We start from the raw sequence: 12,330 nt of genomic DNA on the forward strand, positions 1-12,330 counted from the left end.
TGATAAAGATTTGGGAAATGAGTTCTCAGTGCTGGATACAACTATGAAAAACAGGCTGAATTTGGGTCTTACCATAAATTTCTTGTTCTACAGATGAACAAAAGCTCAATGTAACTAGCCTAGAACTGAGAAAATTTCATCTCCTGGCAGATGTCAAAAGTATAGAGGCAGAGAATGAGATGTCAAAAGACAGAGAATGAGAGCGAGACCTTGCTTGAGCAGAAGGTGAAGCTTTAGAGCTGTACTGTTTATCTGTGCCATGGGGTTGTGAAACCAACTCATTTTTGACATCTGTCTCATGTGCAATTGAAAAGTGAACTTGCAGAAAGGGGTTATTTCAAGAGCTGAGTGAAACTAACTTGCTCAGTTTGCAGTTTTTTGTTAACTTTCTTGTATTTTCCTTCATACAGTTCTATACTCCAGGAGTTTTGTTTTGAGTTTTAGCTTCAAACAAAGCAAAAGTGATTGTAAACCACTATATTTTGACTTTTCATGTTGAAACTATATCTCACACGGAAAGTTTCAAAAGCCAAAGGGCACAGGACTGGTAGCCTGGGGTAGTTCAGCCTGTGTTCAAGCTGACAAACTGAGGGTCAGAGACAAGCTCTCCCTACATGCAGTGATGCTGATACCTGCCTTTTCTGGGCAGTCCCATGTCTGTATGAAACTACCCAAACCCATCCAATTTTATGTCACTTTCTTCCAGGAATAATAGAAGAATCTTATAGGCAGAGTTGTCAGATTAAATTAAGTAGTGGCAAATTAGCAACTTCTTATTATTAGATTTTTTTTCTAGCTAGGTCCATTATTATTATTATTATTATTATTATTATTATTATTAAGGCTTTTTCAAACAGAAATCCAGACATACAGATAGCACTATTTTCTGCTAAATGAATGCTGGTTTTTTACCTGTATCTTATCAGCTATGATTTGCCAGAAACAGCATGGCAGTGTCCAGAAACATCTTCATGACAGAAGCTTTCTTTATTTTCCACATTCATGTTCGTAGCCACCCTTCAGCCCAACTGTTAACACATTGGAATATTTTAAATAGAAAACAGAAAATATTTTAAACAAAAAATAATTTCTGTCCATTTTTCAACAGCACTTATTATCATATTTCCATGATCATCATTTAACTTTCCACTATATTAATAACTAAGATAAATTTTACCTAGCAAGCAGCAGTCTAAACCCTCTAGCTTGACAAAAATATCCTGTGCTTATTTCTCTTTCTAACCATCAAAGAAAGTCACTACAACAACCCTGGGTATCAGCATTTTTCCTGTGTGATTCACTTACACCAAGCAAACCCTCTAGACCTACAGTTTTCCTTTTTTGAATTTCTGCTTAACCAATATGATCAAGAGGTCCCCTTCTCTGTGGGCGGTGATAATGTCAGTATACCACTGCCCAAACAACCTTTCTCTATAGGGAAATGCTAACATTTAACTCTTTAAATTTAAACCACATGTGTTTTGGTCTCATAACTGCGCTCTGTATTAACTGACTTTTGTTATTAATTTGTATCACTAAAAATCTTAATGAAACCAATTATTGGAACTGTTAAGTGCAGTAGACATCTAAAACTTGTGTATGAGCTAGCATATTTAAATGCTGACTAAATATTTTCCCCAACCATTGTAAACACATTTTCAGAATTGCTGATGATACTGCTCTGCTCATGTTCAGTGCAAAGCTGTGTCTCAGAAGAGTTGTTCTTTGCAGCTATTCCAGGGAACAGAAGCAAATGGTTTCTATCTCTTACCTTCACCTTATTCAGAAACATAAAGTGTCATTCAAGTGCTGCCTACATGAGACCTCCACCAAGAAGAGCAAATTCTGTGTGCTTTGATTATTTCCAGTTTCCCCCCTGGTATTCCCTGTGAGAGGCACTGCTGCTGCACAGGGTCTTTGCATGCATTGCCATCAGGTGACCACAAATACACAGCTGCCAGTGTAGGAAAAATATTGGCATATGGGACAAATACTCAGGGACTTCTTGTTCAAACAACACAAACCACAGATTCAACGGTTTCCCCAAACTAAATTGTTCCTCAGTAAAATTTAATGCAACTGCAAATGTTAAAAAGTTAATATATGGATTAGCTCTAAAACTGCAATTATATTAAAAACTAGTGGGGGAAGAGGTGGAAAGACTGTATAAAATCCTAAAGCGTTTTCTGTAACCTCTAGAAATGAAACAGTTTATTTAATATTTACAGATATGATTTAGGTAGTATTTACACAATTCTATACTTATAGCCATTGTTTTAATTATACATTTCATGTTTCATCATATAGATGTGTTATTTAATACATATAAAATGTAAAAAAATTATCTTTAGAACATCATTTTTTAAAACAGATACCAACTCCCAGGTACAAATTAGCACTGCCTTTTTTTTCTAATCTGAATTCTGTAGCAAGTCCCATAAACTGTATGTTTCACTGCTCAGATTACCCTCCAGTCCCCTGAAGTAATATTAATAAAAGGAATGTATTTTCCCAGTCTGTCTGGGGAAGGGTGCAGGGGCTTGCAAATTATATTTTTAAACAACAGTCAGCTGAGATTGTTCCATCACCTCAAGACATTCTGTGGGCTTGGTAACAAATTTCAGAGTGCTTAGGTTGTAGTTCTCCAGTGCTTCCCATAATGTGAATTCTTCCCTATTTCACAATCTTTCATTTAATTCCCAATCCATAAACTCTTCTCACATGTCCTGATATTTGGTAAAAGCTTTAAAAATGCCATTATACCCCCCCTTACGAGACAAATGATTCTTCCTACTCTCTGCAGGAGTTTTCTTCCACCTTCCTTCAAGCTCCAATTCCCAATGATCAGAGATGAATGACACCAAGGGTATCTGTTTCTTATTTCAAACAACCATTGCAGCCATGCCTTGGGAGTCCATCCTGAAAAAGATTGATAAATACTAGGAAAAAAAAAAAAAGAGTACATGGAAACAGTTCTCTCTTTCACACCCAAACTATAAAATTAATATTGTACATCACTAACTCAGATTTAATGATTTCTCCATCCATTTCATTTCTTTAACTTCTACAAAATTAGTCCAGACTCCTATCAATCATAATGCTAGTGAGTGATTTTAAAAAGTTCACAGGAAAGTGTTCTCTGTCAACACAATCCTAATTAATGCCTGTGGTGGATTTTATCCGGAATTCACTACTTTCCATTAGCTTTAATTTTATTTTAGGATGAGTTATGTATTTTATACATATACAATATATAATTTTTATGTATTATATGCAATAAGTTGCTCTTGTTATAAAATAACAATTCAGAAATGCTCAACCCCACATTGTGTAATTTATATATAACTATACTGACTAGTATAGTCAAGATTTTTAACTTCCCTCTTATTCAGCAGACCATGAAAACTGGACCTGATTAATACAAGTTTCTAATTGTGTATGTAATTAATGTATTCTTTAATTTCATTTCTTTAATTTAAAAAGGGGTTTTTTTAGTTAAAGAAGTATTTCTTGGGTCTATCCGAGTGTCTTGCTACCTGAAATTACCACTTTCTTCAGGAAAATTAGTTTGCTGCATCATGCCCAAAATTGGGAATTAAGCTTCCTTTAGCCAGACTCCCAAGAGTTTTGAACCTCCAACCACTACGGTCCTGAGGAGAAGCCCCAGGCTCCTGGCCAGGACCTCCATGGTGCATTTGCTCAACAAGAGCCACTCCCAACTCACACACAGGTTCAGTTCAGCCACGGGAATTCAAAACAGACCCTTGACAGCATCCCATTGAATACAGAAACTCTGTCCTTGTTAGATATGAAAGAACTCTCCTGCCTCTATGCCTTGTTGACCTGAAATAAAACACCTTAGAGGGAATTACCCTCCCAGACATGATATCTTTAATTTTCTTAAGCATTTGCAGAGGCATATTACCATTTACAGCAGTTTTTTAAAGGGGAAATTCAGGTTCCTGAAAGAAGGTACCTAATGCCTGCTAGGATACCCTGGAGTACCCAGAATATATGTGCAGGGCTGGCATGTTGTGGGACCTACAGGAGATTTTTGACCTTTGACAAAATCCCACACCTTTGAACTGGCAGTGAGAGGCCAGCTGGGATTCCTACGGGCTCTAAAATGCACAGGCCTATGTTTAGGCACATGAGTTTTTTCTAAAACTAGTAAAATAAACTACTAAAATTAAAAACCAAAAGAGACTAAACATAATTTTATATTATTTCATTTAATTAAAAACCTGGGAAAAAATAGTAAAAACTTTAAAGAAATAACTTTGTCTAAATCTCATCCTTTACTGTACTAAAACCTGCTGGAGATTATCATGGCTTGTTATCTTGATCCATAAAGGCCATAATGAACTAGTCATATTTGCAATACTTTTATACTTTCTGACTTCAAATTTTAGAATTCCACTACATTTTCAAAGTTAAATACTTAAGAAGTCAGAAAACATTAATACAGGCTTCGTGCAAACCCAAGAATACAGCTTTTAGCTATTTTGGAGTGAAGTTTTTAATTCTGTTTACATACTATTTTTTCTAACTCAGCAACTGAGTGCTTGGTACTGTTCGTAAGAAAAGTGTCATTACATTTCTAATTAAATAACATCTTGGAAAAGACGTGACTGCCAACGGGACAACTATTTTACACCCCTTCGTTGCAAATAAAAATTCTAAAAGTGTAAAATTAATTCCCACTTTAATGTGCTCCTTGCAGCCAAGCCTTGGAACTTGCTTTCATGTTTTCCCTCAAGCAAATTCCCCTTTGATTCCAGGAAGAGTTTTGGCATGCCATCGTATCACAGTCCTTTGTAGTCCTTCTAGAAATCGCTGAGAAGGTAAACCTGGGTGGACTAGCCAAAGGGAAGATGATTGTGATGAAGTTACAAGGAAGAAATTAGACACAGGGCTAAGATGTAGCAGGTGAAGTATTTCTAGAGGGGCGTGGAAGCTCTTGCATTAATGTTGCATGCAAGGCAGCAAGGAAGGGAGCACACTTCTGTGTGCTTTTGTTTAAAGCAGAGCATTTTAACTTAAAGTAATACCAGAGGCTTGGAAACCTAAGCTCCTGGAAGAAAACAAATGCAAATTGGGTTTGTTCAGGCTAGGATGCTCAGGCCGAAATCTCTCAGCTACATGCCAATACAAATGGTAGAGGGAAAACTTTAATGTAAAAGGACAATAGAGATACAAGGGATCTGGATAAATGCAAAAGACAGAAAGACAGAAAAATATTTATAATCATCAGAGCTGTGATGGGTTGGAACAAACTTCCAGTAGCATATAGGGTGGTCAAGGCAGCTCCGGCATGGATTTCAGAGTAAGTTTGGTTTTAACAACCAAAGATTAGACTTGTTAGACCAGGAGCCCTCAGCAATGAACCAGCAGGGTCTTGGTTCTTTACAACTCTGCCACAGCTTTCTCACTATGATTGTGAGACATCAAAAACAGTCTCTGCATATTAAAGGAGGTTGCAGCTAATACCCAGATGAACACTTAAAGGAAAACATAAACACTGTAAGAGATACAAAAATTGTTATGAGATTGTTTTCTGCTTGAGGCTTATTCATGTCATAGAAAGTTAAATACAACTTTTGGTTATTTCAGACTAAATTCCAAACATTTCTGCTTTCAGTTGCTTCAATGAGATTACTTCAAATTTACCTTAAGTAAATGAGATCTGAATTCAGCACCTTAATTCTTTGTTTCTTGTGGGAAGGTTGATGAATATTGCTGATTTCATAGTCATGGAGGGGGGCAGTGAGTAAGCAGTGGTAAACACATCACAAAAAACAATAAAAAGCAGAGGACAGCTTTAAGTAGACATTGGTTTGCCTTACCAATTGTCTGCCCTTTGTTATTTATAGGTCAAGATTACACACTTCACAAAGATTATTAAAAATTGCAGACCAGTCAGCTTTCTTGGTTTTAGTTTGGAGTAAAGTATCCTTCAAAAGCTATATTTTAAGCAAACTTTTTTTTCTTCTTCTTTGTCACAGCCAAATTCTCCAGTTCAAGAATTTACAATATTTTCCTTTTTCCAGAATGACACCTGCTGGTGGGAGAAGCATGGATGAATTGCAGATATTTTAGAGGTTTGATTGTTGCTAACCAGACATATTCTCTGAGCATACTCATCACCCATGCTCAGGCCAACTGTGGAAAATAAAGATTTGGAAACTGTAAAGGTGCTTTAAGGAGGTTTTTTAGAAGTAAAGTAGTTTTCCATTATGATTTAATATTTGCTCTTAATAAACCACAAACCTACCTACTACCAAGACAGTGCTTCCATGGTGTTTCAGTTCTGGACACTAGCCCTGTTTTGGGAAGCCCAAAGCATCATTCTGTCAGACCCAAGTTAACAGCCAGAAGGAAATCCTCCCTACCCAATGCAAAAAGCTGCTGGGCTGCTTCGAATTCTCAACTGCAAGTAAAACCAGGTGCTAATGCAACTATTTGTGCTTACCATCCCAAAAGATTAGATCTCAAAGACAAGTATGGACACAAGTACGAGAGACAGCAATATGTACTTTTGCCAAAACTGTGACAGACACAGCACAAGGCACCAGGCAGCTTTAGGCTTCCATATTCACAGCTCCTCTGCTGCTGGGTCTCTTGCCACAGCCTCCCCTACAGCTAAACCAGAGTCAGACCTGGTTTAGCTGTAAGCTAAAGCTTTTGAGAAGCTTTGAGACTTCCAACACATTTACAGCAATATTTCTAAAAGTAATTTCCAATGCTAAGAACAATAAATAACTCTATTTCCTTTTTCTGAGCTGCAAACCATCTTCTGTAAAGGCAAGCTGAAGTGTAAGGTACTCAGAACCCTGAAGAAGACTCTGGGTTGGACTCAAAACTGTATGTTTTAAACACAACTTATGAATAAATTGTTGTGGGGGAAAAAACAGTTATAAAGAAAACTGCTATATATTAAATTCAGGATTAGAATTCAAAGAAATCTTTTGAAGTATTTACAACACCACAGGCAAATATACACATTCAAATGTGTTCCCCTTGGATAAATACCTAGGTGTTGTTATGGCACACCTCATTGTAACATCAGAAAACAAACTTTCTTTTGATTTCACTGGCTTGTTAATGGCATTAGATGGCAATTTAGGAGACTTGGCTTCTACATCTGGATTTATCACTGGCCTCCTTTATGGCTTTGAACAGGTAACTTCACAGCTCTGTTCCTTCAATTCTCCCATTTGTGAAAAGAAGATAGCACTGCACTATTCTCATGGTTAAAAGGTTGATTTCCAATTTTATTTTGGTAAATGCAAACACATGGAAAGGGGGCACCTTTCTACAAACTCACTCGTAAATATAAGACACACAAGACTTCAAAAGATAGATTAGATCTGGAGAGTTTTTTAACATCTTTTTTGCAAAGTTGATCATATTTTCAGTCCTACCCATGGTTGTACATACTTCTGTTTCTAATGTCCTTGTTTGTCACACATATAACAAAGATTATCAAAACCTGGAAACATGGTTACTGCAGTTTATCATTCTTAACCTCATTAACAAAGCAGTAGGTTCACAAAGAGCCCAGCTGCATGTCAATGCTTTCAGAATAGCCCAGGGTAAGCACTTTGCTGCAAACAGTAGCAGGATGGAAGCGGAGAGACTGATCTAACATCAAATCTGTGGACATCCGCACAAGGTTCGAGCTAGCTGAAAAGCAAAGAGGAAATAGCAGAAGAAAATGCTTGTGTAAATATGTTCCTACTTTTTAGAGCTAGAGCTGAGGAGGTTTAGTGAAAAAAGTTTTTTAGCTGCTTCCACTTAGCTCAAGGAGTGTCTCTTTGAGCACATCATTATCAATGACTGACCATGACCATCTCCATTCTGTGCTAGAATCCAGCAAAAAGACACTTCCAATCCCAAAGAGATAACACAGATTTTTGTGTTAGATTAGAGGTCAGCTTGAGTTTGAGCTCAGGTTGCTGCTCACCCTTAAGCAGTCATTCCAGTTTTTATTGCCATACATGGGGAATGAAATGCCTGCACAGGATACAAATAGCTTGGGATTCAAATAAACCTCTGCACAAGGAAAAGAGCTCTGAATTTGGCCGCATTTTTCTCCTCTCTACTCTCTACCTATCAAACTCACATTGCATGGAATAAACGTGGGAATACTTTCATATCCCATTCTCTTTATTTCACCTAGGACACTCTTAACTTCAACACTTTAACTCTTGCTCTCTGAGATGATGCATGAGATGTGTGTGATTGCTATAGACCCCTCCAACTTCTTATTCAGCAGCTATTGGGAAACTGGTTTGGACCAGAGCACTGCAGCTGCAATGTTTTTAAGCGCTCATCTCTCCTGGCAATGTGTTTCCAGCATTATTTCCCATAGAAGTCCTTCCATCCCTTCCCCCACCATGCCCCTTGATGAGTCACGGCTCATCCAAACTCCCTTAGCTGCTAAACCACACAATGACCAAGAAGCTCTTCCTCAAAGGCATCCTGGCTCCAGCTGACCTCCTCAGGGACAGCCACAGGCTCTGCAGAAGTGATCTCTAACATCAAAGTTAAACATTACTTCAAACTGATACACACAAAACAAGACATAACCATATATGATACCATGGCTTCATTTTCTCACTAGTTTTGCATGTGTAACTTTGCTTGTGCCTGATGGACACACTTTTCTTCCCCCTGTAACCAGCTTCCTCCAACTTTAGTTGGTTCTGTACTTTTAAGAGTACTTTCTTCCCTTCAAAAAATATGTCCTTACCTTCCTCTCTTTTGTCTCAACCTCTCTTCACTTGTCTTACCCACATAATTTCTATATTTGTATGGATCTTTATCAGCATGCACTTTTTCATTTGTCCCAGAGAAATTTGTCTTCTTCCAACCATAGTCCTTTGCAGTCAAGTCAGAGGGAACTGTTTATCTGCACAGTGCAGTAACTTCTTTGGGCTGCACAGACAGACACTGTGCAGACACTTCTCAGCAATCAGTTATTTTTTTCCACGAGGATGAATACCAGGTAACATACAAGTTTTGGGAATGTCACTCTATATCGGCCTGAAGAGGCCTGGAAGACCCAGTTTTACAATTGGGAAATTGAGTCCATTTCTTCAGAGTACTAAAGGCTGGTGAGCACTGGGAGTCTCCAGCGTGCAAGGGGATGCAGTGTGCACTGGGAAGTGAAACACTGTGAAGGGAACCAGAGCTCCCAGAAACCTGAACCAACCCATCCGTCTGCACGTCTGTTGATGGGTCAGATCTGATTGCAGGCACAAGTATGTGCTACCCTCACTACCCTTGAGGAAAGCCCACTGTTCTTTTTCCTGGACAGAGTCTCCCTGTCCAGACTACAGGGCAGCAAAGGAGGTGTACACCATTCCTTCCCTTTGAGAATTGTTAGTGCTATATGGGAGTTTGACTGCCAAAAGTGATACAGATCCAGAATCTCAACAGCCCCCTGCAGAGTGGAAGTTAAAAAATTCCTGAGTGTTACATATTTTTGTATTTCTGCTTTTTTGCCTTATCTTTTTTTTTCCTTTCCACACCATTTCCCTTTCTCAGAGTTGTTTGCCATTTAACTATCCTACCCTGAACACCAGAACGATACTTACGGTTCTCCATCTAAAGGCAAATGCCTTCAGCCAAAATGTCATATATTTTAAACTCTGGTAAGAGCAAAGCAAGAGAGAATCCACACTGTGAGTACCTTCTGCATCTGTACAAGACTACTAAACACTGCAGACTGCACAGGCTATAATGTCAGTCCATGGGGGAAAAATGCATAATTACCTGACCCAAACCAGCAGATAAACTCAGTCAGAGATTTGCTATTTCCTACTTTTTTCTACCTTACATTTCCCCTACCTCCGTTTTTGTCTCCTTCTTCTCAAAGATATATTTTATGGGGATATATCAAATATGTCCCTGTACCACAGAAACGCTTTACTGAGATCCAGAAAGGTTAGCTTTTACAAGATGTCACTTTTCCAGTAAATCAAAATACCAGATTTGCATACCATATACAAGGTAGGGACTTTTTTTTTAATGAATTTTCCTCCTCCTACCCCACATTTACTATATAGAATTTTTTTTTCCTTCAATATTTCTTTTAAAGCTTTGCACCCCTGAGGTCAGAATAATAGGCCAATCTTCACACCAGTCTTTCCTCCCTTCATACACAGAGGAACTGTCTTGTCACCTGGTCCTTTTCCTCTTCATGAGACATTCACACATATGGTTTTACATACCTGTTCTGTCTGAATTTTGAACAATAGTTATCCCACTACCCTGACTGGAGCCTATGAACTGTCCTAAGCTTTGTTCCCTCTTTATAATGGGTTATGTCCCATTTCCACACCCTCAGAAAGCCTCTAGACTTTGCCCTGTTGCTAGATTGTCATTAGTTTATCCCACACATATTATAGTTCCTCTTCACAGCACAAGAGTCTTTCTCTTTCCCTTTCCCACATTTTTTCTAGATAAGAATTTTTTTCTCAAATGCTGCCTGAATATTTTTCTCAAGCTCCTCTCACTTGCTTTTTACTTTATTCCTGCATATCCTGCCTCTGAGATACAACTTTCTATTCTGATTCCTCTTTTTCCTCTATCCTTGCATTACCTACCAATATCTTTTCTGTGATGATTACCCATCAAATTAGACAAGGTGCTTTTCCCAACTGTCTTTTGTTTGGAGTATAAGTTCTAGGTAGCTTCCACATCTGAAACTTTAAAAACTTTACACCTCCTCCACATTTCAACCCTGAGGCTCCTCAATCTGGCAGACTTGAGTAATTAAATCATATAGTTTATGAAAATTTTCCTCTTCAAAATCAGGAGCCTTATTTACAATCCTGTTTCTATTTAGTCTTACATTTAATATAAACATAGGAGACCTGTGAACACTTAAAAATTTCTTCTATTTTTATTCTTCCATAGAAGCCACAGTAGTCCTCAAAACTAAGGCAAAACAGGATTGGCTAAGAGGTCATTTGAAGAAGTATTTCATCTACTATGTTCATAGGTTCCTTAAGAATTAGATCCCTACTTCTGCACACCTTCCTCCAACCTCCATCTAGCAAGTCTCACTTAGACACATAATTTCCAGTTGTCATTTATTTCTCTAAATATACTACAGAGATCTCTTTCCATGTCTAGACTATAAAGATGAACTAAGGGCTACAGCAGCCATCTGGAATGGTTCTCTTTTACTAACTTTTACCAAAGTAGTCTTGACACATACAAATTTTGTCTTAGGCCAGCAATAAATGCTAATAATCTTTTTTTTTTTTCCCTGAGGAAGAATTTATGACACACTGGGTTTTTTGAGAAAGACAGTATACAATATTTCCAGGTCATTCCCAAAGCAATTGCATCACTGGGCAGCAAAACCCCAGGGCTGCTGGACTCCTGGCTACCCTCACACAGGGATACCTCAAAAAAAGCAGTCTCCAGTGAAGCCTTGGGGAAGGATAACCAGAAGGGGCAGCAGCCTGAGGACTCAGTAGGCTTGAGGGGGCAGACCACAAAGGTCTGATCTGCCACCAGTCTGGCAAGAGAGGAAGCCAGAGGGCTGCTAGCCCACTTGCATGGACAAGGTGGGAGGGGGCTATGCTGGGGTAGGGGAGACTTGGGGTCTGGAGGGAAATAGGTGACTTTATCCATTTCATTATTTATTACCACACCATCAGTCTGCTCAGCCCAGCAAAGAGCCCAGGGCTCGCTGCGGGGAGCAGCAGGGGCCAGGCAGCAGCCCCACAACTCAGCTCTCTCTGAGGCTTCAGTGGAGGTGATGCACCCCAGGGACAGCATTTCCACCCTGCACAAGTGGCATTTTTCAACTGAGCATGGCCCCAAACAAACACTTGTGGCAACCAAACTCTTACCTGCAGCTCTACCAACTCCAGTTACCAACAAAATATCTACATCTTTCACAAGTACCAAAAGTGTGAAGCAAGACCGGTATTTAAGCCACCAAATGAGTAATGTCTGAAGCAAACTCAGAAAGAAGCTTGTGGGAATTTTTGTCTAGCATTATTAACTACTACAAATTACTTACCATATCTAGCCAGTTCAGACTGCTGTGCTTGTTGCACTAACATGAAAAAAAAACTGAATTCTGTGAATCTTTCTTTTTGTTATCGGGTACTGTCACTCACTTTCACTAACACAATTAAAAAATGATGCCTGGAATTACAATAGCATGGTGGAAACTTTCTACTACACTACAGTGAACCTTAAGGGAAAACATGTACATATGTGCTACAGATATTACATGTATTTCCACGAACCTTGTCAAAATGGATCACATGTAAAAAAACAAAACAATTACGAAGAAAACTG

At 38.6% G+C, this 12,330-nt stretch overlaps 1 long non-coding RNA gene across 1 annotated transcript in view; it reads right to left on the bottom strand.

Annotated features, from left to right (window-relative positions):
• Nucleotides 1–818: 818 nt before the first annotated feature.
• Nucleotides 819–12,330, bottom strand: part of LOC137469422 (uncharacterized) — a 75,105-nt gene continuing 63,593 nt past the window's right edge. Inside the window, exons 12-13 of the long non-coding RNA XR_010996492.1 lie at nt 2,795–2,919; nt 819–1,028 (exon numbers count right to left, since the gene is read on the bottom strand). This is a non-coding gene — a long non-coding RNA (uncharacterized lncRNA). The remainder of the gene's footprint in view (nt 1,029–2,794; nt 2,920–12,330) is intronic.

This window comes from Anomalospiza imberbis, chromosome 2 (genome assembly GCF_031753505.1).
Source record: "Anomalospiza imberbis isolate Cuckoo-Finch-1a 21T00152 chromosome 2, ASM3175350v1, whole genome shotgun sequence".
Classification (NCBI taxonomy): domain Eukaryota; kingdom Metazoa; phylum Chordata; class Aves; order Passeriformes; family Viduidae; genus Anomalospiza; species Anomalospiza imberbis.